Here is a 25,426-nt window from a genome sequence, read left to right on the forward strand (position 1 = left end):
TATTACAGTTCACTGGAATTTAGCAAGTACTGCTATGCCTTTCTGGCTGATTAATTACATTCAGATTATACATTATCTGATCAAACAACCCCCCGATTACAATGACACGTCTCCGAATAATTTCAATACGTCAGTCGAAAAAAAAAAGGGGTTAAAAAAGCGCCAAGGATTAAATCATCTGCTCCCAGAGAGCTGCTTTTGCTGAATTGCTACATTAAAACGTGTCGCTGGAGCTTCAGGCAGCCTCTCTCCCGTGCTTCCAGTGGGATTCTTCCCTGGGTGAGGCAGGAATGACTCCGCTCTGAACGGAGGCTCCTTGGCAGGAGGGCTCAGTCCAGCGAATGGAGCAACAGAGCTCTGTGTGACTGGGATAGTTCCGGAGCCTCTGCAGCACCTGCAGTCCGGGAACCTCAACTCACATTCCTCTTGCCAGGGCTGGATCATGCCCAGCAGGGATGCTCAGCGCTGGGAGGCTCCATAGGATTTATCCCTCTCTCTCCCCCTCGTATACGTCGTGTCCTAAGGTAATTTATCCTTAGTGGAACGGTTGCATAAGAGGACAGGATTTCTTCCCACATTCACTTCGTGTACTGGAATTTTTTTTTTTTTTTTGTATTCCAGTATTTCTAAATGATACGTAGGCTTAGGTGGGTTATATAAATATATAGGCTTTTAATTTCGTACATAAAGCCGTGAAGAGGATTAATAGCATTTTATTGTAATCTTTCTTTTAAAGTTTGGTGCCCTTTGGAAGGGAACAAACATATGGCACAGTTTTAAGGGCTGTGGGGTTTTGTGTTGAAGTTTTACTGGTTTTACTCATGTTTGGAGGGGAAAAAAAGCGTGCTTTTATTGTTATTTTTTCTTGATAGATGATCTTGGTTTTTTTGCCTTAAAGCTGGAGATTTGCAATTGAAGAAAAAGAATCAATTTATAAGGGAAGGGTTGGGAATGAAAGTGTATTTTAAAATGGCCTAAAATTAGGAAAATCATTTGAAGAGGCTGCCAGCACTGAAAAATGCAGGACATGTTTCTCCATAGCACTGCAGATGAGTGAAATATGGAGACTCAGAAGGGCTGTGGAATGCCTGCTTAGATATCCCAGTTTGCAGAGTTGGAAAATGGTAACCAAGTTACAAAATACTTCCCTTCTACCACATTGTTTGTGAACAAGTTCGCTCTGCTGGTGATACGTTTTTTTTCTCTGGTTTTAAAATACTGATTGCACAGTTAAAGCATCTCAGGACCATGCACCAGGCTCTCAGAGAATCCTAAAAGCAGCTAACAGGAAAACCTAGAATAGGACTGACAGGATGGATTGTTATTTATATGAAAGATTTTGTGCATTTTTTACCCTTTGTCTCCTTTCCACACATGGTGAGGGTGAAATGGGTGGAGAAGCCAGCTCATTTCAGAGCCATGGAATAGCTGAGATTGGCAAGCACCTCTGGAGTCCAACCCCTCCTGCCCAAAGTGGAGTCACCTATAGCAGGTTCCTCAGGAGAAATGTCCAGTCAGGTTTCAATTATCTCCAAGAATGGAGACTTCACCACCTCTCTGGGTAACCTCTGTCAGTGTTTGACCACCCTCACATTTTTCTATCTTTAAATGCATTTTTCTGTGTCTGTTTGCTCTCATTCCCTTTTTTGCCTTTCACTTGGCACCACTGAGAAGAGTCTGGCTCCATCTTCTTTCCTTCCTCCATCAGGTGTTTATACAAGGTCCCCCTGGGCTTTCTCTTCTCCAGGCTGAACAGTCCCAGTTTTCTTAACCTCCCACCTGCGTGCCAGGTGCTCCAGTGCTTTTGTCACCTTTGCATCCCTTCACTGGCCTGGCTCTAGGAAATCCATGTCTCTCTGGTACTGGGAGCCCAGCAGAGAGCAGAGTGCTGAGTGAAGGGAAGGGCTCCTGAGGCAGCCCAGGAGGAGCCCTTTGCTGTGAGGACACATTGCTGGCTCATGGTCAACTTTGGGTCCACCAGGAATCCCAAGGCCTTTTCTGCAGAGCTCCTTCCCAGCTGGCTGGCCCCCAACCTGTCCTGCCTGGGGCTGTTCCTCCCCAGGGGCAGAAGTTTGCACTTCCCTTTGCTGGACCTCCTGAGGTTGCTGTTGGCATGTTGCTCCACCCTCCGTGGTCCCTCTGGGAGGCAGCTCAGCCACCTGGTGATACCAACCACACCTCCCCATTTCATGTCATCTGTGGACTTGCACAAGGTGCTCAGTCTTATCATCCAGGTCATTAATAAGACACTTGGCTGCTGCATTGAGAGAAATTACTTGGCAGAAGAGGATTAGACCTTGAACTGCAGTTTCAAGATTTAGCCCAGAACTGAACCACTGTGTTACTACAAAATGCCAAAAAAATGGTCCGTATCCTGAGTATGTTTATGGTTAAGAGAGTGGAAGTTGCAATATTGAATACCCAACATATTGCATCAGCATCCTAGAGTTTGAGGATGAAACAGAAAAATCAGTGATTCAGATTTACCAAGAGCTTATTTTATGTATTAAAGAATGAAGACTCACAGCTGATGAAGTAATTTCAATTGATAATTTCGTTCACTGCATTTCAATTAAAGTGAGTTAAAAATAAAACCATATGAAATGAATTAAAAATAAAATGAGATTTAGTCCAATCTGATTTGGATCTTGCTGAAAAATCTGTCGCACAGAATAAGGAAACAGGATAGGGAAGATGCTTATCTGGTAGATGTTGGGCAAAGAGCTATTTCTGTAGTCACTGCCTGTCCAGTTCACTGACCTTCCCACATCCTGACCTCTGGAAATTAGTTAGGCACTTGGAGTAAATGACACTCCTCATACATACACTTCATCTGAGAAGGCTTTTACTTAGACAAGGGCTGTCTCAGTATGATAAGTTATCATCCCTGCTTTTGTTTGAATTGTGCTCCACAGCACAGTTCAGTGTAGGCTTTGTACCTCAGTTTAGATACAGCACTTTAAATGTCTTCAACGATTTCTCTCTCTGTATAAATGACAATTCCCAGCCCCTGCCACAGGTGAGGCAGGGAATGACAGCCCGTGCTGGGCTTGGGTACTGAGGTTCATTCAAGATCCAACAAGTTTAGAGCTTTTATCCTGCTTGATCTCACACACAAGCTGTCCCAGGCATCCCCCTGGCATCGGTCTCCATGCATCTCAGAATTCCAGGATCTCCCCTTACTTCCAAGGTCTTTTCTCCACTCTACACTGGTCATTCCTGATGACCTTTTGTGAGAGTCCACATCTTTGGGGAGCCCATTTGTTCAGCCTCCTCTTCCTTCTGGAACTCAAGGGGCCTCAATTTCCCAAATCTCTGTAGTCTGGGCAGAAACGCTGCACGTGATCAGCCTCTTTGGTGGTGCTTTCTCATCTCTCTTCACTAATTCCATGCTCCACTGTTATTTAATTCCAGGTATTATCAAAACTTGCAACCAGCCCAGTCAAGCTGTAACCAGCAAGGAGCAGGTTTATGCATGAGAGTCAAACATTTTGGGGCATATTTACACCCTCCTGCACATCCAGTTATCTGCTGCATTCTGCACTGAAAAGTTTTTCACCTCCAGCTGTACCAGGCTTCTCCACAAATGGGAACGGTGAGGATCTCCATTCCTGTTCCCTCGATTACCTCAGCCCTGGCTTTTCAAACAATCCACAATCTTTGTTCAGTAGCTTTCTGTGCATTGGTGGACCTCGAGAAAAGAGCGAGGCTTCCCAGAGGTGTGGTGGCTCTTTGTTTTGGCATGTGCAATGTATGGGGTGGATGAATACATTGTAATGGTCGTGCTCAGCACCTCACTAACCTTGACACCAAGGCTGGTGCTGATGAAGCACAATAAAAATACGCTGCTACTGTTACGACTTGTCTTTCAGAATGGTACACCTTGTGTCACACAGGTAATTAGAAGAGAACAGTGTTCCCAATAAACTGCTCCAGTCTCCTTGGGAAATGTGCAATCCCAGATGTCAGCAGGCAGCATTGATTTGTGTCCTTTGTTAAGTCAGTTTGAGAAGAAACTCTTGCCCTGGCTGAGGACAGCTATTTAATTTACACTGCGTGCTTGCCACGTTCCTTCCCCCTGCTTGAACTGCAAGGAAGATTTCACATGTTGTTCTAAAAATATATCAAAATGATGTTTGATATTAAGGGACCGGTGAAATGCAATTACAATGAAATAATGACTTCGTGTTGCTTTTCACAATGAAATGAGACTGTCATCCTCCCTCCCCCAGTGCTTGAAGCAATACCTATTTATAAGCAGTTCAGCTAACCTGGGACATTTGAAGAAGAATTGCACACGGCTTCTTAGATGCAATGCAAATTGTTGCAGTACCCAAGGAGGACATTTGCATTATGGTAGGAACTAGTTGCCTCTGTAATGCTGTAGTGGTGATTGTTATGCAGAGAACTGCAGGATAAAATGGTAGTGCTAAATCAGCATTGCTGAATAAGATGGCTGAAAATGCCATGAAAACAAACCATTGGAGCAGGAGGATTACACAAGGAATGATACGCCTGATTTCCATGCAAGACATCTCCCAGCTTTCTCTACAGGCCTGGGGACAAGCTCTTAGTTTTGCAGGTTATTTTCTTTGGTTCTTACAAAGTTTGGTGCCTCTCTCATCCCCCACCCTGCATCATTTTGCACGAAGCAGGACATATCCCTTGTCACAGAGGGGCTGCCTTGTGTGCCTTGGGTTGACCTGAAAGAACACGAAAGGGCTGCCCTGATATTTCTATTGCAGCATCAAGAGTTCCCCTTCAGGGCACAGAGGCTTGGATGATGATGTTTTATTCCCAAGTTTATGTGGGGAGCTGTTGGTCCTCAGGGCACTCTGTTGATGTGTTCGCTCCACTGTTTGCAGAATGGTCTGGTCATTTGATTTTAAATCCCATTTTGGTTCCTCCAAAATAGGACTGGGTATTTCTGTCTGTTCTGTGTAGTGCCTAAATATCAGAGATGGGTATAGGATGTGGAGGGGTGGGATTTATTTACATGCTTGGGCTGAAATGGGGAGATGGAAGAGGAGAGTATTTTCCAGGCCTGTGTGATATAACAAGAGGTGACAGGGATAGGGACCACTGGGCCCATCTCAGATGAAGTTCTCTGGATGTGCAGGTGGCACCTGGCTCGTGCCCAAGCTGGGGGGCAACCTGGGTGGGCCAGCTGCTGCCTGGGGCTGGCAACAGGCTTGACCTTGGGGAAGGGAGAACATGTGGATAGAGACAAACTGTGCTCAGGCTGTTTAAAAAAAGGTGCTCTTTGCTGCAAAGCTTGAATTGCTGCCTATTTCTTTGGTTATCTTTTTATGAATCTTAATATAGCTGTTCAATTTAAGCATCTAGAGTTAGTATGCCATTCTCCACCTTGTTATGGATCCTGCCCTCCAGCAGTGTTTACAAAATAATGAAAAAAGAACCAGCAGTCTGAAGAAGGGACATATAAAGTCTGCAATGCAGAAATAGGATTATATATTTATCTGAGTTCTCATGTAGACAGATGATTAATACAGTACCAGCTACAGGGTTTATAGCTTGGTGTATCATTAAGGTTCCCTGTAACTGTAATGTGAAAAGATAATAAATTAAGTGTCCTCTTCCCTGCCCTTGTCCTCCTTTTTCTAGTTTAGAAGTACACTTAGAAGTTTTAATCTGAAAACATGATTCTGATACCAGAACTGGGGATGGAAAGAAATGAAACAGAAAATGGGAGACATCTGAAGTGTTTTTTCCCTGGAACCTTTTTAAGAATTAAAATTGAGTGCACGACGTCTTAACATACAAGCCTCATTTACATATCTTCTTTTGGATTAAGAGAGTGTCTTTAAAAATACTGCAAGGAAAGTATTTTTTGGTTTTTTTTTTTCTTTTCCCCCCACTTGTTAGAGAAAACCAGAATATAATTTCTTAATCAGCTCCAACCTCCTCCTAAGGAAATCTTGTTCCCCTGCTTTATCTTATCTGGAGCAGATGAGAGCTGCAGATACAGGACAGGTTAAATTTTTTATTATCAATAAGGTAAGTAACGGTACTTTTAGAGCTTTAATTACCAGGCCCTGAGAGAAGAATAATTGTAATATTTAAAATAAATCTGAATTAGAATTCTGCGAAAGAACAAATGTTAAAGTAACTGGAAATATACTGGGAGACAGTGACTGCTGAGGTCCTCCTGTGGTCCATGGGAATCGAAGAAGATCAGGGTCTGTGACTCTCTAGAAAGCCTCTGTGCTGGATTTATCACGTGAGGTGAAGCAGAAAGCCTGACCCTGCTCTCTTTAGGCAGAGCAGGACCCAGGGGTTGTGACAGAGGTGAGCAAATCGAAGTGTACAATCAGTGCTGGAAGTGCTACCACTGACACTGGAAACTGCAGATGATTCCTGCAATTAGGGCGGTTTCCACTGTGCTTGAGAAGAGCTCTGACCATTGCTGGATCAGGGAAGGGATAAATCCTTCCACAGGGAAAAGAAAATATGTCTGTGTGTATGTATGTATGTATGCATGTATACATGTACGTCTCTGAAAGCACCCAAGGAGAGAGCAGTTGTTATGAAATCCTTTTTGTTGTTTAGTTTACTATGTAGTTTAATTCCATTCAAAGTTAATCTTTCAGTGGTTCACTTGAAAACAATACCAATTTTGTACTCCCTCCCACACACAAGATCCACTCCCTTCCTCAGTAATTCTTGTTTTGACCTTACAGCCAGTTCTTTAGAAACTTTCCTAACAGCTGCCAGATATTTCTATTCAGGAGTTACCCTCAGGAGCAGCACATTACCATGTTGGTCTGCTTTTTCTGTTCATTCTCTAGTGAACAGAGAGCCTCAAAGCTTGAGGCCTTGGTTAATTCCAAATTTTATATGGATTTGACTTTCTCTCCCATGATTCCACTTTTTTTTTTTTTTTTTTTTTTTATAGCAACCAAGTTCCACCACAGCAATAAGAAAACAAGTGTGGGAATACTTGTGGTTGCTTGAGATAAAAGTTTCTTGGGAGCTATGGAATTCATTCCTGCAGAAGATTGAACAGGCTGTGGAGTGAACCACGTACTCCATTAATTCAAATAGCACAAAATATCTGTGGTGATGCCCATAAGGGCTGGATGAAGCTGCTTTTAGTTCAGTTTTGGAAGGAAGAGGGAGTGGATCCTACTGCTTTCCACCTTCTGAGGAGAGCAAACCAAATAGAAGCATAGAAAGAGGGATTCCCTCCCCTTAACCTATTATTATATGACTTATAGTGAAGATTAATCAGCTCCCACGGGAAAGGCAGAAGGTGTGATGTTCTGTGTGTGTCCATGAGAAATAGCCTTGTAAAGAAAAAAATTACATAGATCAGTGGCACTGGTTTGGAGGCTTTTTGATCTGCTGTAGAGGATGGGAAAAATCTTGCTGTAATGAAGGTATTTCTGAGGATCTCTGTTATTGGTGGCCAATTCTATTGTTTGTCTTGCTGCAAACCGAAGTCCTGACCCTGGCAAGGCTCAGGGATGTTTGTGACAGGAGTTTGTGGCTCCAGCTGCTCGAATCTGCCGTGCTGGAGTTGGGAGCAGGGTTTTATGGCACAGCTCTGGTCCCTCTTCACAGACATCCCAGGAACAGGGAGGATCTTACCCAAGGAGTAAACAGATAAACAAGCAGAGAGAGGGAAATAAACCAACTGTGGTGCCTGAACATCTGATTTTACAACCTCTTCAGTGCCTCCTCAGCACACGCAGGGAGCAGCACAGCTGCTGGCGACCTGTCCTTCATCTCTCCACACAACCTGCACGTCCCCAAAGCCTTTGGCAGGGCTATGTCTCCCTGGAGCCTCATCATCAAAGCCCAGCAAGGTTGATTTTTAGCACTTCATCTCTCTTAAACATATACCCACAGGAGAAAGGTAATTTGCTGCGTGTCTTTGCCAGACTTTCTGAGATGAGTTATTGAGAATTAAGGTCGTGCTAGTTCAGCCTGGCAGCTGAGTCCCCGTGCTTGGGTTTCTCCATAACTGGTGTCTCCCCAGAAATCTTTTGTCTTGGATTTCTTGCCTGACTGTGTCGTGCAGTCTTTCCCTGCTTTTCAGACTGGTGGATGTATTGGTTGTTGTTGCTTGTTGATCTTCTTCAGCATCATCTGCCTTCATTAGCATTTTTGAACAAAGGAATGAATCAGGATAAATCACAACTAATAGAAATATAGGAACAGATTATCATTTTGCAAAGCTGAACTCTCTCAAAGGAGATTACGTATTTAAATTGAACAAATGCAACTTCATAAATAAACTAAATTAAACATCATCTAATTTTACTTTTGAAGCCAAGCAATTTTAATCCATACTCAGCTTCTCGTATAAATATTTCCCAACTCATTTTTATTCTTTGAAGCATTCTTATTCACATTTAAAAACCAAAAATGTGCCAAATTGAACCATAGTTGTGGATGCTGAATAAATGTAAAAGCTTGGGTATATTGCATAATAATCTGAGAGTTGGCAAGAGGAAGTGATTGCTTTTGTGAGTGTCCAAGTAGTAGTATAAAAATGTTTTTTTGAGAACCTGATATTTGTCTCCAAGGCTCTCTGACTGATGACACGCCTGAAAAATCCTTTTTATAAATCCCTTATGTATAGTTCAAAAGGAAGCAATAGATGACTAGAAATCTATCTGTTTCCCCAGGGAAAATTCATGCCCAAACTGTGGTGGTACAAGCATTACCCAGCTGGTCTGCACTGTGAACAAATTCCTCTTCATAGATGGAAGAGACTTTTTACTGTAGAACTAAGTCTTAGAACAGGGAGCATTGAAACACCCCAAATATGTTACTCTGTGATTAGAAATTCACTTTATCAATCATCTTATTAGACAGGAAAGAACCTTTTTAAAAAATATGTGGTAATAAGGGTCAAGAATTCTTGTTAAATGTTTCAGGTAGCGTTCACAAAGCTGAAATATAATTTCAGTCCACCCTATGTTCACTCTAAAAACCACAATCAAAAGCCATTTTCCAGAAATAGCCTTAAATGCAGTTCTTTCTCCCTGTTCATTAAATCGTTACGTGCAGTTTGCAGAACTGACCTGTCCAATGACTTTAGTGGCTGAAAGGGGTTGACAGTGGTTTTCAAAAATACCTCATTTCCAAGTAAATCAGATTTAAGATTACCAAGAACCTTTTTTCTTTTTGTCTAATAACTTGATGATTGAACAGAACAAAAGAAGTGAAACAAATCTGCATTTTTTTCCCTCTGGGTTGAATATTAACCCATTTATTTATGTAATTAATCTCTAGTGGCAGAAAACTTATAGGTAAGATTTATTTTCGTATTAAAAATCACTGAAATTGCTAGTTTTGGCAAAAAAAATCCCGATTTTCTTACTGCACTTATATTTTTCTGGGAATAGCTGAGTAAAACCTTTCCCAATATTCGAACTGAGCATTTGCTGCGTGTAGGAACAACAGAGCAGAGCTTCAGAGATTTGGAAATCATTGCAGATTAATGAGTTTCGTGGGGGAAATGCACAGGTAGGAAATACTTGACGCATAGCTGAGTTTTTCAGCCTTGCTGCTGAAGATGCCTTTGCTCTGAGTGCCCAGGGCCGAGCACAGACCCCTCGTCAGATGCTGCAGCCGTCGCATCAGAGGACTTTTCCTGCTGTAGATTTAAGCTGCTGTGCCAAATGATGTGAGCAAGAGCACTGCAAGGACACTGTGACTCATGCAGGCTGTGTCTGTGCTGAAGGTCTTGCTGGCAATAAAGCTGTTCCCAGTCTGTTTTTTCCCCAGTGCTGCTGGAGGGAGGGAGGTGCAGGCTCCAGGAGGAGAAGGGATGCTTTAGGCCAGTGCTCGTGGTCATCTCCAAAGCCAGCGGTACAGAATGGGAGCACTTTAATTACTGAATTTCTTCCTCAAAATGCAAAGCAGCCAGAAATGACAAGAGGAAAATGTAGGCTGGTGTTGTTTATTCCATCTTCCTTCACAAATGAGAGTTCTGGACAGGTCTCCTGGCCAGGAATTTTGTTGTGCAGCAGACAAAAAAAAAATTATCCCCTTGGTTTCTAAACACATGCAGTTCCCTCTGAAATCCAAGTGAATTGCTGGTTCCCTAATTAAATGTGCAGCCCTATATAGAGGAGGGTTTGTGAGGATGGTGCTGCATTAGTGCTGCTCCACATTTTCAGGATGTCCTTGAGAGTGTTTACAGGGCTGGGGAGATGAGGAGGGATAATTTCATTGGGAGAATGCAGCAAGAGGGTGGTTCAAGGGATGGATAAAGACACTTTACAAGTGAAATATTTTCCAAGTCCTGCATCTTGGAGATATCACTGATGTACAGGTACTTGTCCCTAAACTATGTGCTGTTGACAGGCATGGGCTCCTCAGGGTGGGAACAGTGGGAGATGTCAGGTGCAATTGGATATGTGTAAAAAAATGGGAACTATTAGTGTTTCCTGCCAGTAGTAGTTACTAGACAATTCTTTCAAAGCAAAGATTTGGCCTAATAGGTTTGGTATTTTTAGGTAGAACATTCACCTGCAGAGAAAGAAACATAAAAGGATAATTTAATGCAATTTGTCAAAACAATATTTTGCCTCTTCTTCTCATGTGGACTGTAATAGTTGTCTTGCCACTGAACTCCTGGATGCATTCCAGTCTTTATGAATATACCTGTTATTTTGGACATGATGAGGTTCTGTCCTTCATCTCAACTTAATTGCAGATTTTTGAATATTCAAAATCATCTAAACATATTGCTTACAACTAGAAAGGACTGATAACTCCACCTATTTTTAAATAGGCAAAATAGAACCTGATCTTTAATGGTTTAACCATCATCACACATAATCAGTGTATTAATCCTTTAAAAACTAATGCTTCTCAAATAGCTTTTTTTCAAATTTATTTTGGTAAGGATTTGGTATTTGAATAATCAAGGCATGGAAAGTGTGGTGCTGCAGAGGATTCAGGCTAAAATCTCACTTGGTCTAGAACATTAAATACTATCTTGGGCACAAAATATTAATTTTTTAATTAAAATCTGCGGGGATGAATCATTCCCTACCGCAAGGTAATGTACTTGGTTGCAACTCAAAATAACCTCATCTGAGCAAATGTTTCTAATCAAGGGGAAGTAGCCTGGTATGATGCTGCAGAATTGTTTGCTGGGGCTGTGCAAAAGAATATTTTCAAGTGTGTGTTGCTGGCAGTTGGGGGGTTCCCTGCAGTAACTCCGAGGAAGCAGCTGATTCTCTAAGGAAGTGGTGAGCGTGGGGTTGGGTGAGATTCCCTGGTGCCCTTTACTGGGATGCACGTGCACGAAAAACAGCTAGAACTGAACTTCAGGATTGGTGTCAGATGCAGGTTGTGTGAGGAGAACTGCTGGTAACTGAAGGCCTGTGACTGGTGATGTTATGGCTAGGAGCTGCCATCAGGAGATCTCTCGAGAGGGAAATATTTAAATCGAGGGACTGTGTGATTCTCCTCGCACAGATCTGCTGGACACGCTGGATCAGTGGCTGAGGCCAGTTGTGTGAACTTCAACAAGCACAAGCTCGAGCACAGGTGCTGTGAGGAGAGGCTGAGGGAGCTGGGGTTGTTTAACCCTGTAACTCCTGAGCTTCCTGCAGAAGAGGAGGCTCAGGAGAGACCTCACCACACTCTACAACTCCCTGACAGGAGGGTGGAGCCAGGTGGGGGTCGGTCTCTTCTCCCAGGAACCAGCAGTAGGACAAGAGGGCTCAGTCTTCAGCTGTGCCAGGGAAGTTTAGGTTGGATATTAGGAAGAAATTTTTTACGACATCGGAATGGGCTGCCCAGGGAGGGGGTGGATTCACCATCCCTGGAGGTTTTTAAGGTGAGATTGGAAGTGGCATCAGTGCCATGGTCCGGGAACCATGGCAGGATCAAGGGTTGGACTTGAAGATCTCGGAGTTTTTTTCCAACCCCATTGATTCTGTGATTCTAAGGCCAAGTGCCTTACACTGTTTTAACCTAAATTATTTCGTTCTAGTAGAGCTACACTAAATGAAGCAGTGCACATTTGTGTGTTGGGTGCATCTGGATTAAAATAGCCAAAATATTTCTGAGTGAAAGATTTGTGGGTTATCCATTAAAAAAAAAAATCCACATTAAAGAAACTGAATGGAGAGAGAGGGAACTAACTCTGTCTTTCTTTTAGGTTTATCTCTAGATTAAAGAGAAATAACACAGCTGGAATTCATTCCTTGTCCTTCCTAAAAAATTGGGTTTCACATCTTTCTCCGTTAATAGAGTCCATTGACTTTCACTGCAGATATTTTATAATAATTTTTAAAGTTTGTGAAGTGACTTGTTTTTGAATGGATGGTGCCTGTTTGAATATTTTTACAAGCCTCATTGTGCTGTATTTGAGAAGTGTAGTTTGACTGTGTGACACATGCAGTCTATATATTTTTAATTTTATTAAGTCAATCATTTTTATTATTAACTATTATTATTAAATATTTCCTGTAAATATATATCAAGAAACAGAAAGAGGAATGCTCATGTTGGGCCAAGAACAAACCAAACTCTGGTAGCACAGGATGTTGAAGATAAATCACAGACCTACCAGACTTCAGAGTGCTGAGAGAGGGAGTGGAGATGAAGTGATTGCTACTCACGAAGTAGAGTGTTCATCTTGAGGTGCATTTGGAATTTTCAGAAGTTTCTTCTCATTTGTACACTTTGTTTCAGGTCCTGAAGAGCTCCTTAGTTTCACTTTTCCTTTTCAAGCAGTTGATTGAAACTTTTTTTTTGTTTTTGGTAAAATGGAACTGTGATAAATAATTTAGGTATGTGGCTTATAGGTATCACTTCTCTGCAAGTGAAGATATTCCAAAGCTTGACATTCCATTCCAAGTCAATCCAAGCCTTTTCATATATCTGCTCTTTCTCTGAATATTTGGAAATATGTAACACATAAAAGAGAAAAAAAATTCAGATTATTTTTAAAACATCCATGAGCTGGCCAGCAGATACCCCTTTTAGAGTTACTTCTTTTTAACAGTATTTTCTGGACAAAACAGTATAACTACCCCGTGCATTTCAACCATGGGACAAAACCTGCGGAAAACAAACTAAGCAAATCAAGGTGGACTATTAGATCAAATTCAGAACTGCAGCCTATGTAAAATATGTGGTCATAATACATCCATTGTGTTGGTAGTTTTTAAAATTTGCAGACAACATTAATATAATCTAAGAAATTCATGTGTTTGGTTGGTTTTTTTTAGTCCTTTGAACTGGTGTTATTATTTTCTTTCTCCTTTTCCCTTGGCTGTCCAGCAGAGCTGCCTGTCAGGGCTGTTCTCGTTTGTCTTCACTCAGAAGAAACATAGAAACTATTTGCAGTTTATGATTTATTTTATTTTTGGTCTTTTTTAGTTTCATGTTCAGAATATAGTTTCTTACAGAGGTAGCAGATGAATCTTTCTTCTTCTCTTTGACCTTAATTTTATTTATATTCTGTGGAAAAACCCTGGGCTGCTTCAGCCAAATCAGTTCTTGAGAGTTCAAGCAGTGTGGTACTCCATGTTCTTCCACTGTTGCATTTCATCTCATGTTTTAATTTGCTTCCTATTTTCCTGTAAAAAAAAGTCTCTTTTTTGTGTTTCTGAAGATTTAACTAGAAATCTAGCTTTAAAATATGAAACAACCGTCAAAATCCAAGTTAAAGGTTCTTGTTTTGTATGGCCAGTAGATGACAGGGAAAGGAAAAAACCTAAAATATATGTTAGAGGCAGAACTGGGTATTCTTATAAAGGTAATTTTTTATTTTTTTAAGTAGTATGTATTTATGTAAGCAGACACTTTTGAAAATGAGCTGAAGAAGGTCTGTACAAATACAACCAACACCTTATGATGGTGTTTATTGATAAGAGAATATCAAATACTGTGCTTTGGTAACACCTTATGTGTTTTAGTGTGTGTTGCTGGAGCCACCTGAGTCCTGTTTTGGAAGGTCACAGACTCGATTCCTCTTTGACTTTAATCACCCCAGTAAATGGGTTTTGACTCAGTTGAAGGGCATAAAACAAGGATTAAATCTTAATATTTGAAAATAAACATCTTGGACCTTCCAACAGTGGAGCTTTCTGTTGGCAGGACTTGTGCTGCTCCCAGCCCTGCCAGACCCTGGGTGGCTGTGTGGGGTTGGACCCTGTGAATGATGCCATAGATTTCGTCATCAACTCTCCTGGCATGCTTTCTCTTGAACATTGTGCTTGGCACTTTTAACATTCCCAGAACATTTATTGACTTTATGTGTGTGTGTGTATATATGTATTTTTTTTTTTAAAGATTTTATTTTATTTTAAGGAATGGTTACTGAATTTCCTGACCAGCTTTGAGCTCTGAATGGTTCATTGGAAGTTGAATTAAACATTCATTAGCTAAAATATAATGAATTATACCATATATATAATATAATTTATATACATAACTCGGTTAGCCACGATGGCAAAGCGGCCCTAACTCTACCAGGTACCATCATTGTGCTTTTTTTTTTTTTAAGAGAAAGGAATGAAGTTGTAAACAACAACATTTCTCCTATAGTGGCTTCAGTGTTGTTGTCTGAACATATTTTAAGGACTGTGAAGGAGAACTAAATAGCCATGCAGTTATTTGTAGTTTTAAAAGGCTAAAAAACGGCTATGAAAAAAGAGATGAATATTCCTAGAGAAGCATAATTTAAAAGGTCTTGGCAGTTTCCTCTCTCGGTTCCCTCTCTGTGACAGCTGCTGCTCAGCAGTTTTCTCCTTTGCTTAGTCTTGAGGAGCAGTAATGGGGTTTAGTTTGGTTGCTTTGTTTCAGCTTTTTTTTTGTTTGTTTTCCTTTATTTGTTTTTTTTTTTTTGAGCGAAGCTGAAAACAAGCGGTACTTAGGAACATCATTAAAGCGGATGGGGGAAGAAGCAGGTAATGCAGTGTATTTTGTTGGGGTTCTGATCTTATTGTGGATTTTTCACAAGACCCACATCAAGTATATTCTCAATGAAGGGCTAAAAGGCTAATTAGGCAAATATATCATTCATTAGGGATGGGTAAACCTGTCTAAACAAAATCTAAACAAGATAACAGAGTGCTCCAAACTGAAGCTAAGCAGAAATCTTCTACATTGAACCCAAATCTAAAGGAGCTATTTGGCTTAAGTCAACTTTCTGAAGCTCCATCCAGATTTAGCTCTTACCAATCATATTATTGCCTTTCAACTCACGAGAGAACCATTAGGAACGTTTTAATAGTAGTTCTATTTATTTTGCGTCTTTTATCCGTGGTTTACTCTCAGTGTGTTAAGATTGACAGGACTGTTAATTTACATAAACACGTGGCTAAACGAGTTGCTTTACAAGCAAAGCAGTTTCTGAAATAGGGCTACCTCCAGCTGGACCTAAATGAGTGAGTTCTGTCTCCTCCATGAACTCGGTTGTAACATGAAAATGAATTCAGAACTTGTCAGGGGAAATGGGGATGAGGCAGCATTACAAAATCCTCATGTCCTGGGGAGGACGTGTTATAGTGCCAGGGAAAGCCTTCTGATCAAATTATGGAGAAGGAAACTTGTTTTCTGAGCATAACCTCTAATTTTGCCAGTGTATGGATAATAAAACCCAACCATCTTCTGCAATAAAATGTCAGCACTGTATTGCAGAAAATCTACTTTGTTATTACAAACAGCCTATGCTTTGTAGTGTGTTAAATGCAGAAGTGTGTAATGCTTTCAGATACATATTCATACCATGTATATTATGATTCACTTGTTAGAAATGGGAAATATCCCAAATTATGCTGGTTATGCCAGGCCAAAAATAGTTTAATTTAATTGTGCATTACCTCAGTTGTTGCAGTGTCAGGGAATAAAATAATCACTTAGGAAACAGTTTTGCAGCAGATGACCAAAATGTTTTATTGCTCAATACCAATCACTGGATTAGGAAAATGGATTACAGCTGGGAGTAATGAGTTCCTAAAGCCCCTGAATGTTATGATTTCTGTAAATATCTGCTTGATTTCATTAACCTTGAACATTCTGACAAATAAGAACTGTAAGATTTGCCTTCTCCCAATATTTTGTACTGAATTTACTCCGTGTATTTATTAATATATGTGAGATCTAACTGGAAGTCACTCAAATGACTGTGCTTGGTTTTGAATAACTGGTAGGAGCTAAACAATTGCTGTACTGGAGCCAGTTACAGTTCTGCTTAGACCTGCTACTCAGCAAGTGAAGAGGGATTTTGTGAAACAATAGCATGAAAACTGAAAAGACTTTGTTTTTAAACGAGAGCATTGCTTAATATTCAATATGTATGATGTTTTCCTGCCAACAATACCAGTTTTGAAGGTTTTGCCTGTAGTATTCTCTCACTCAGTGGAAGTTCAGCTCTGAAATCAGGGTGCAGATGCCATCCTGAAATTTTTGAATTAAGTCTCAGCGCAGTCCCTGAGAGTTGAATTCTTTTCTGTGAACCTGAAGAGAGTTCACCGCTGAACCAGTACAGGAAAATGTACTTATTTCAAATTTATCTGTTGAAAATAGTGAATATACCAATGACAAACCCTGAGTGATGTGTTGTACTATTCTCACTTGCCCGACCTAAAGGTTTGAATTTTTTGTTCCTCAGGTGTGAATGATAAATTATAACTTCCATATTGGTCCAACTGGAAAACCAGTCATGTGGACATAAGCTCTGTGGCTGTGTGATTGTTTAAAGTCACGTAGTGAAAACTATTCCATCTGGAAATGGGAAAGAAAAGCATTAAGAATGGGGTTGGTAATTAAGCTCGGTTTTAGGGAATTCTCTTAAGGGGTAAATGATTCCCAGTGCCATCAAGCATGGTATATAACTATAAAACCCTTCACACAACTTTCTATTTTGGTGGATTTTCCTTTCAAAATGCTTTTGCTGACCAAGTGAACAATATAGCATTTAAAATAAACCCTCAGGGCTGGCTGGTAACTGGGTGGTGGCTTCAGTGTGCTCACTCAGGGAACTGGTGATGGGAAGGCTCACCGTGTGTCTCCTGCTGTTAGAGCAGCCTCTGTTCATTTGTGGGTGGCTTTGGTTCCAGTGTCAGAGTAAGGTCAGGCCCGGGCAGCTTGGTTTGAAATGAAGACTCTGATTTTCTGTGTGCTTAACATCTCCCCTGACTCTGTAAATGGAAGGTTGCAACTTCATTTAGTTGCCAGGCAGCAGAAAAATGACCCATCAGCATCTCCCTGTCCGCCAAAACCCACTCTCTGTGTCAAGGGTGTTACACCCACAGATACAGCAATTATGGAGGGAGAATAAAGAGTGTGAGTGATGTGGGGAGAAGGCAAACCCTGTGTCAGCTTGGCTACTGCAACCTCTTCTGAAAATTGATTCTGGACTTTGTGCAGCAGGTCACCAGGTAATTCAGACCAAAAATGGGCATTAGACAGCAGCATAAGAAGTGCAAAAGATGGATGAGCTTGAGGGACCTAAATTCCACCCCCTCAACATATGAAAGAAAGGGATTCCTGTTGAGATCAGAGCTGCAGACACAGCTGCTTCTGATCCACCTTGTTGTCTCATCTCTTGGTTCCTGACATTCCAGCACCTGTGGGGAAGGCATCACATTGTCATACTTTTGCTTCAGAGTTTACCAAAATTTTCCCTTGAGAGATCCTGTCCTAAGTACAAACCCATTCCCATTTGCCATCTTCTATTCCTGAATTTTGCTTTTGACCTAGATTGATCCTGAGTCTTTGTTGTCCTACTGGTCAGATCTTCTTTGTGCTGCTGAGGGGGAAAAACCAGGAAGGAGTCGCTGAGTAACTTCCCAGATTTGTGTGAGAAACTTAAATGGAGGGCAGTGAGCTCTTTCTGATGGGTTGCTTTGTGCAACAGCTGTTCCAAAATCAGCACAGGGTGAGAAATGGATGTCCTACTTCTGGCTATTGATTTCCTCAGGAATGTTCTTCTGTTTGTGCCCTTTCTTCATGGTTCCACTTTGTGGTGTGTGTTTGAAAGTTTTCACCTCCTGACAAGACAATGCATTATTTTTCTGTATAGCTGGCTGAGTTCCCTTCCCTTCTCAGTGTCTTTTTACCCTCAAGTCAGGTATTCCTACTTTCAAATTTCAGGCTAGATTGACTTTTGGTAATGAAATTAATAGTAACAGGATTTAAAAAGTTTTAGGATCTGTTGTCCAACGTTGTTTTAGAGGCTAAAAATATACAGTGAACTCCATGCAGATTTTATACAGAGAAAGGGACTGAGCAGATCAGATTTTATTGGGCTACCATCAGACTGGGTTTAAATTCTGTACTTTTCCTTTTGCAAACAAAGGTTGAACTGGCAGAGGGAAAGGTAGTGAAAAGAAGTCAAGTGGTGACCTGTCTGCTCATCAAAAGCTGTTGGTTTGCAGGGTTTACACTCCAGTATTTCTAAAGAATTCAGTAACAGAACTGTTTGCCAGATCACTGTGATTGGATTTGGGATTACTGACCTTTCTCTCCTAAAGACTTTCTGTTGTCTTTGCAAGCTTATTTTTGCAAACTCTGGCATAATTTATGAGGGTTGATAGAGGTTTCAGTCTTTAGATGTGTTTTCTCCTGAGTGATTTCTGTTCTCTTCTTAAATGATTTCTGAAGATGTCTCAAGTGAGGATTTTCTGAATGAGAAGTAGCAGCTAATGTATAACTTTGTACTGTAGTTACTTTTCTGCACCTATGAATGTATAATAACATGTTTAAATAGATGGTTTAACACTTGTGCTTTATTTCTTTCGGGTTCTGAAGAGTTTAGGTTTAGTTATGACCTCACAGTTTGATTTTTCCAAAATGAATTTATAATTCTGTTTGGTTGGTTTGTTTGGCTTTTTTGTTTTCTGTATGAAAATATCATCACAGAGCTTCTATGGGAGATAGGATCATAGAATGGTTTGGATTGGAAGGGACCTTAAAGATCACCTCATCCCACCCCCTGCCACGGGCAGGGACACCTCCCACTATCCCAGGTTGCTCCAAGCCTGGCCTTGGACACTTCCAGGGATAGGGCAGCCACAACTACTCTGGGCAATCTGTGCCAGGGTCTCATCTCCCTCACAATAAAAAAAATTCTTCCTTGCATCCAATCAAACCTTCCCTCTTCCAGTTTAAATCCACTGCCCTCTGTCCTGTCACTGTGGGGCCTTGCTAAAAAGCCTCTTTTTTTTTTTATAATCCCACTTTATATATCGAAAGACCACAGTGGGGTCTTCCTGGAGCCAGAGGATGCTGCTGCTTTGAAGTATAGAAATATCATTCATAGGAAAAAAAACAAACAAACTACCTTTAATTCAAAAATCTGGGCACAGCCTGCATTACAGTGTGGGGGGTGAAGGCATCGGGATGGGTTTTCACTCTGCACCGGTGTGGATGCTGTGAAGTACCAAAATATCGGGTGAAAGAGAAGTGTATTAAATCTATTTGTTTATTCTTTCAGTAAATGTGCCTCTCTGAGTAGTGGCAACAATTCCTTGAAGTTACAGTGTCTATGGTTACGACTTCCTTGGAACAACAAACAACGGAGACTGAATGAATGGCTTTTCCAGCCAGAAACAAGATCTTTTACTGTGCCTTCATTTTCTTATTAGTGAGGCACTTTCAGAGGAAGATTGAAACTCAATACTCTATTTAAGTTGCAAAAAATAGATATAAAAGGTATGTTTTATGTTTCTTCCTGTAAGAACTATGTCCTCAATGGCAAACGCACGGAATAGCAGAATACAGATGTCCCCAAGATATGGGCATTTTAGTATCACTTTTTTAATTAAAAATACAAATGAAGCTCAAATGTGGGCTGTGAGTTGTGGAAGACCAGTTGTAGGCTGTGTGCACTCATGGCCAGGGAGTGTTGCTGTCCCAGCCCTATTACATAAAGAACGTCTAAGCTGTTTCGGACGCTTAGTACAGCCTAAACGGGATAAACAGGACGGAGTAAACAGATTACTGCAGTGTTTATTGGGAATTCATTCTGATGTGGAAAGTAAAAGAACCATTAAGAGGTGTATAAATAGAGTGAAATGAAGAGGTGCTGTGCAGCAGTTGAACAGTTTCCGAGTTAACTGAGCAATAACTGCAAAGATTTCTCTGAGGAGAAGGAGGAAACAGTCGGCTTTGCTTAAGTACCCATTGAGATAAATATGCTTTCGGTTTGGAAGGTATGTTTTCAGCACTAAGGATTAAGTGGACTTGGCAGTTCCTCTGAGCTCGACATTGATATTGTAATGAGCTTTAAATAGCTGATTCCCAACTCCTCCTGCTCCCTGTGCCCCTGAGGTCAGCCCCAGGGTCACACTGGATATCAGGGAGGTTGTCTTCCTCAGACATCCCGAGGGACACGTCCCCAGGTGACACTCAGACTCCTGAAAATCTGTCAGTTCATCATGACTCACTGGAAGTGCTACTAGCTGAGGAGAGAGCGGGAATTACACCAGTGCCATCTGTTAGAAGCCTCCTGCTCCCTCCTGGCTGAGGCTTCGGTGTGTGAAGATGTGGATCAGGTTTTCAGGCGAGATGACGTCGCAGAAGAGGGTGGTGAGATGTGCTTCTGCTCAGTGTGAAGAGCAGGTGACCAGACCACACAGTCCTTGTGCCACTGCAGTGACCTCCCATTTCACCGTTTATGTAACGATGTCATTTCTTAACAAAAAGTGCCACTCTCTCCTTATGCGTTTGCACCATTTCCTTCCAGAGCACCCAAGGTAATTTTAATTTCTGCAGTAAGAGTAAGAATGTGGTGGGTTGTGTTCTTTTTGTTTGAGATAAGCCAGCTTGAAAACACAGAAGCAGAACTGGACTGGTATCTGTTTAAAAAGGATAACCCCCCCCTCACGTTTATCATACTTGAAGAACATACAGAACCTTGACATTTCTGCAGTGAGATCATTGTGCCTGCTGTGTTTGCAGATCTTCATCAAGAAAACAGGCAGAAGCAACCAGAAAAGAGGAATTCTGTGGAAATATTTGAAACCAGGGAAAGTAAATGCAGAATCGTTCGAGTTAATGCAGAGAACAAACCTAAATGAAAATAGCTTTTCTTAAAAAAAACCCCAAAACAAACAACTTCTAGCCAAGCATGAACCAGACCAGGCATTTTTATTCTGAAACAAATCCAAATCATTGCTATAATTCAGGAACAGTAATTCCAGAATAGTAAATTTGGATCATCCCCAGTGTGGTGAGAAGAGGTGGCTCGGAAGGTCTGTGCTCCCAAGGGAAGTATCAGCAGTAATTTCCCTCCAACATACAGGGAAGTACAAGAGTATTCCAAGAGAGTACCCACTTCCTGGGAGGCCTGTTTATCAAATAAATATTGTGACCTTATTTCTCATCAGTTGTCAGGGAGTGGATTAATTTTATAATTTGAATTGATATCTTATTTCTAATAGCTAAGTGACCTTATGGTTACCTTGCTGTAACCCATTTAGGATACAGGTGAGGGATGGGACAACAAAGTCCCCAGGGACATTTTCCCCTACTGTGAGGAACTTTGGAGTAGCTGGCTGTCAAATGTTCAACTTTTTAAGTGGGACACTAGAATTCCTTTTACAACTATTTCATTTTTTAAGGAGAATCTTGTGCCTGTTCTGTGGAAAAAAGCCCAAGCCAAGCAAACCTGCACACCCCCCCAGCCTTGGAATCGAAGGGATCTGGAAAACTGAACCTACTTTTTACCTGGAGAGGGTGACTTTCCTGCTGGACTGAGGACTTTGCACCTCTTTTGGAACTAATTAAAACTACAAATAGAAATGTTTCCAGCTCTGTGTCACTTATCTGTAATTTACTCTAAGTTTGAACTTCTAATGTTTGCCAAGACCCATGTAAAAAGAACTATTTTAAAACTGCAACAAAGGATTTTTAAGTCTCTCCCTGGAACATCTCCCTGCAACTACTCTTGTCAAAAATTCCAGTGAGCATCTTTGCTGGTTTTAAGGTTACAATGGACACAATTCCAGATGTTGTGGAATTTACCCTCAGCAAAATTACCCTAGCTCCTAATGCTGATTGTAAAGGCTGTGTTCTTACAGTTCCTAACCTGAGGAAACAGCTGAGATGACAAACGGTAGTCAATAGTTACTTGAAACCTAGAACCCAAATTTCCGTGCTTTGCATGTGTGTGTGATCCAAGAGGTACAAATGGTGACTTTGACATTTAATCTTTCTTTAGATAGTTTGTCACGCTAACAGTTTTTCAAAAATTACTTTTATTTTCTTGAAAAACACAGGTGTGAAATATATGACACCCAAAGAGCACCCACTGTGCTTTTTTTCAGCCAGATGGTCAAACCTGGGGTTTGTCATGTTAAGCTGGGAAGTGACAGTTTTATCTTTGCTCTTTCCTTTCTTCCTGTCAGTATAGAACAAGGAGGGTTGAATATGACAATATTCTGTGCCTGTTTTTTAAACAGTGTAGGCACAAGGTGGGTTTTGGAAACGAATCCCCTGTTGAATTGGCACGTTCAGTGAGGAGTGAACTCGCTGCAGTTGTGCATTTCAGTTCTAACATGTAAACTGGTGTCATGTCAACATGTTCCCAGTTTGTTCAGGGTCCAACATAGAACGGTTTGGGTTTGTTTTCCTTCTAAGTTAGAGGCAAATTGCTGGACCAGAGCCCGAGTAAGAAATTCAGACTCCTCTGACCTGAACCAGAAACTTGTCCCATGACCAGTGTAACTCAGTCTCAAGTCACATGTCAGGATATTTTTTTGCATTGTTTTAATAGAGATTTGTTTTTTTTCCCCCAGACAGACTCAATAGTTTGAGAAGTAGCGGTTTTCTGTCGTGGAGCAAAAAACAACAGACCTTTTCAGCACATTTTAAAATCACTTTCTCCGTGCTAAAATATTCTTTCAATGAAGAAAAGTCCCCCCTGGTGCACGTTAGAATTGTGCTGAGGGTTCCTTTGGGCCGCTGTAAGAGATTGTTGGTCAGTTTGTCTCTGTGGAAGTGAAATAGGCCTGTGTGAATTGGCCTGAACTGCTTCTCAAGTTGAGCTTGTGATTCAAACAGGAAAATACCTTAAGAAATAGATTTTCTTCTTCTATACTGTCTGTTCTTATTTTTGTCCTTTTTGAGCGTGAGATTAAATAGAAAAATGGCATTTATACAGTTCACTGATGCTTGCAAGAGCTTTCCATATCAGAGTCACCCACTCATAATTTATGTATAAATTTAAAGATATTTACAAATGTTCTGTGCTTAAGTGTTCTTGGTAATGGTAAAGCTTCTACTTTTCAGAATGTATCTCTTCAATTTTGTGACATCTTAAGCTGTTCTAAAAATCCTTTTTGCTGATGTACAGAAGCATAAAATGCTGGACAAAAAGTGAAGGGAATTTTTGACAATTTCTCTCTTGTATTTTTATTAAATTTGTGAGTATTAACATTTTTTCTCCTTCTACTGGAAACAGCTTTTGTTGAGATTTTCAAAATTATTTTAAAATGCCAGTGGTCAGCGTTTTCTATTTCTAGGTTTTACTAAAATGCTCATGCAACTAATGCAAAAGGATTACATTTAATCTGGGGGGATAAATAGGAACAAAATAAAGTGCTTTATTATTATTAACATATTGAACTTTTAGTCAGTAATATGGAATGGTTGCTTTCATATTAATCTCAAATCTCAACAACAAATGGTCACCTTGAGCATTTCTGAAATCCACTGGGTGAAGTGAAAATTAACTTGTTTGTTCATAGTTCTCTTCCTGAAACCTTATTACACACTCTGCTTGTACCCAAATTCCAGCTGTGTGGCAAGTGCTGGCACAAGAGATTGGTGGGGTTTTTACAGTAGTTTCTCATCTTCATTCATGTACCTTTTCCTGAAGTCAGTCTGAAATGTGAAGAGTGACTTTTCTTGTGCTGTTACATCTTTAGAAGAGCTGATATTTTAATTCTGTGTTAAGTATATATGTATATTTTTTCCCACTGTGTTCTCCTGGACCAATAACATTCGAGTTTTCAAGCTGTGGAGTGGCTTCCATCTTCCATGGTTTGATGCAAGATAAGATGCTGGCAAGGAATGAAGAATAAATATTTCCTTCTCCTAATTTGCATTAATGTGTCACTGGGGCAGAATATTTTCCCCCAGTCCATTATCTTGCTCTCAGTTCACTTCTTGTTTACAAGCCATGGTTTGCAAAGTGGCTCTGGAGGAAGTGTTCTGGGATTTTGGTGTTTGTGGCACAGAGCTGCCATGATAAAGTAGATTGAATGACTGTTTGTGTGTGTGAAACACTCCTGAATTTATGAAGCGCTGTCTGCTTTTATAACCTGAGAGATTTTGTTCTTTGGATAAGGGCAAATCATCTGTGTCTTTGTGTTCCTACATCATCTTCTGAAAAAAATCTTTGTATGTGTGTGTTTTAGTGGTCTGAAAGGAGAACTCCGCAGGTTGCATTTTGCTTTAGAAAGTGCTTTGCCCTAATGGAGGTTATGCAAGATGCTCTTATCCTTCCAGGGTGGTTTCTCCAGGAATTCAGAGAAGCAGGCTGTGAAAGCACTGCAATCCTGGGGATCTCTGTAGCCCTTGGTTCTCAGAGAAAAAGAAAAAAAAAAAAAAGAGGAAAAATTTCTGTTTTGGTGACTTGTATTTAATGGTTTTAGTGATGTGCCTGAATTTCAGAGAAACACAGTAATTTATTAAGCAGCAGTCACTCTCAAGCTGTAAAATGTAAAGGTGGTGGTGGTTCTGTCTGATCTGGCAAGTGAAGTTGCAAAATGTCCCAGTACTCCCGTGCAGACACTGGTGGGAGCTGGTGTTGTGCTGCACTTGCTAAAGGGTGAGCAGCCCTTAGGCTCCCTGAGCCATTAAATATAAATATTTTAAAGAGAACAGTTGCACCACTCAAGTAACTGTGAAACATATTTCCTAGAAGCGACATTCACTGAGATGTGGGATTCCCAGTACTGGAACCAGCTGTAAATTCTCTTTTGCTGAACGATTTATTAAGAAGTTTGCCTTAGTTTTTTTTTATTCTGTGTGTGTGTAGGATTTTTTTTTTCTCCATTAAAAATTGTTAGGATTTTTTTGTCTTATAATACAACTGGCCCTTCATATCCAAACCAAAGCAGATATCAAACCATGCAGGCCCTTTTTTTTTTGGTGAGCAAAGTGCATAATTGGGCAGTAAGCAGCTGCTGTTTAAGTTTCTTGGGAGACATTTGTTTGCAAGTCAGCATTACAGGGCTTAGCAGCTCTGTGAGCTGTGTGTCTTCCATGGCTGTAAGAGCTTTGAGAGGAATCTGAAAGCTTTCAGGAGCTTGCAGGGCTCCAACTGCTCTGTTAGTCGAGGCTGATTTCTGACCCACACTGGTCTGGTGCAGGAGGTTTTTTCTGTCAGGTGTCCTGTGTGTCTGGGGTTGTTCCACGCTCAGCAGAAATTTTGGGAACTTCCTACTTAACTCATTCCAGAAAGCTTTGTTGT

General features: G+C 40.8%; 1 protein-coding gene across 14 annotated transcripts in view; it reads left to right on the forward strand.

Moving 5' to 3' along the window:
* Positions 1-25,426, forward strand: part of ATP2B2 (ATPase plasma membrane Ca2+ transporting 2) — a 406,430-nt gene that overhangs the window by 169,975 nt on the left and 211,029 nt on the right. The window contains exon 1 of one of the 14 annotated variants that reach the window (XM_050330684.1): positions 378-524. The exons of the other annotated variants lie outside the window; for them this stretch is intronic. The gene's annotated coding sequence lies outside the window, so the exon portion shown is untranslated. Of the gene's footprint in view, positions 1-377; positions 525-25,426 lie in introns of those variants that run through there. 14 annotated transcript variants of the gene reach the window in all.

The sequence above is a fragment of the Myiozetetes cayanensis genome, unplaced genomic scaffold (genome assembly GCF_022539395.1).
Source record: "Myiozetetes cayanensis isolate MyiCay16 unplaced genomic scaffold, myiCay2020 scf43, whole genome shotgun sequence".
NCBI lineage: Eukaryota > Metazoa > Chordata > Aves > Passeriformes > Tyrannidae > Myiozetetes > Myiozetetes cayanensis.